General features: G+C 43.0%; 1 pseudogene; it reads right to left on the bottom strand.

Annotated features, from left to right (window-relative positions):
- The window catches only part of LOC102242063, a 2,607-nt pseudogene extending 1,960 nt beyond the window's left edge, over window positions 1-647 (bottom strand).
- Window positions 648-1,000: the final 353 nt, after the last annotated feature.

The raw sequence follows: 1,000 nt of genomic DNA, 5'->3' as shown, positions 1-1,000 counted from the left end.
CCTCCTGCACACCCCCTACTAGGGATTGAGCCCATAACCTGGGCATATGCCCTTGACCAGAATCAAACTTGGGACCCTTCAATCTACAGGCCAATGCTCAATCCACAGAGCCAAACCGGTTAGAGCTGGCTTTTTACTTTTCTTTTTATTGCTGAAATTATTATATATGTTCCTTTTATTACCCCTAGTGCCCTCTCCCAGCTTCTTACCCACGAAGCCTTCACCACCCCACTGTCTGTGTCCATGGGTTATGCATATACGCACATGAGTTCAGTGGTTGAATTCTTCATCCCCCCACGCTCTCCTGCTTTCCCTCTGAGGGTTGCCAGTGTTCCATGTCTCTATGTCTCTAGGTCTATTTTTTCATCACTTTATGGTCTTAGTTATTTTTCACATATGAGTGAGATCATATGATATTGATCTTTCTCCCACTGGCTTATGCAAATTAACCACCATCTTTGTTGGGTTAATTTGCATACTCATCCTGATTGGCTGGTGGGCATAGCAGAGTGACACCAATTTGCATGTTTCTCTTTTATTAGTATAGATATATAAACCAAGTGACTGAAATGACCAGTTGCTATGACATGCACTGTGGCTGGCCAACAGGCCATATCAGGGGTGTTGCTGACCAGTCAACCTCTCATGTTCCCTCCCCTGGGCTGGTCCAGCCCCAATTAGCCCGATTGGGGCAGGTTGGCTGGACCCCACCCATGCATGAATTCATGCACTGGGACTCTAGTGTATATATATAATTAAGAACAATGTCAAAAAGTTTACTGCCTATCTTTCTTCTAGGAGTTTTATGGTTTTGCATCTTATATTTAACTCTTTAATCAGTTTTGAGTTTATTCTGATATATAGTGTAAGAAAATGGTCTAGTATCATTTTTGCATGTATTTGTCCAGTTTTCCCAGCACCATTTATTGACTAGAGTGATGGCGAACCTATGGAGGAGTTGTATATCCAATGCAAAAAGTCAGGGGTGACAGGCGAACTC

This window comes from Myotis brandtii, unplaced genomic scaffold (assembly GCF_000412655.1).
Source record: "Myotis brandtii unplaced genomic scaffold, ASM41265v1 scaffold290, whole genome shotgun sequence".
NCBI lineage: Eukaryota > Metazoa > Chordata > Mammalia > Chiroptera > Vespertilionidae > Myotis > Myotis brandtii.
The sequence above is the reverse complement of the archived record's forward strand: the minus strand, read 5'-3'. Positions and strand labels throughout refer to the sequence as shown.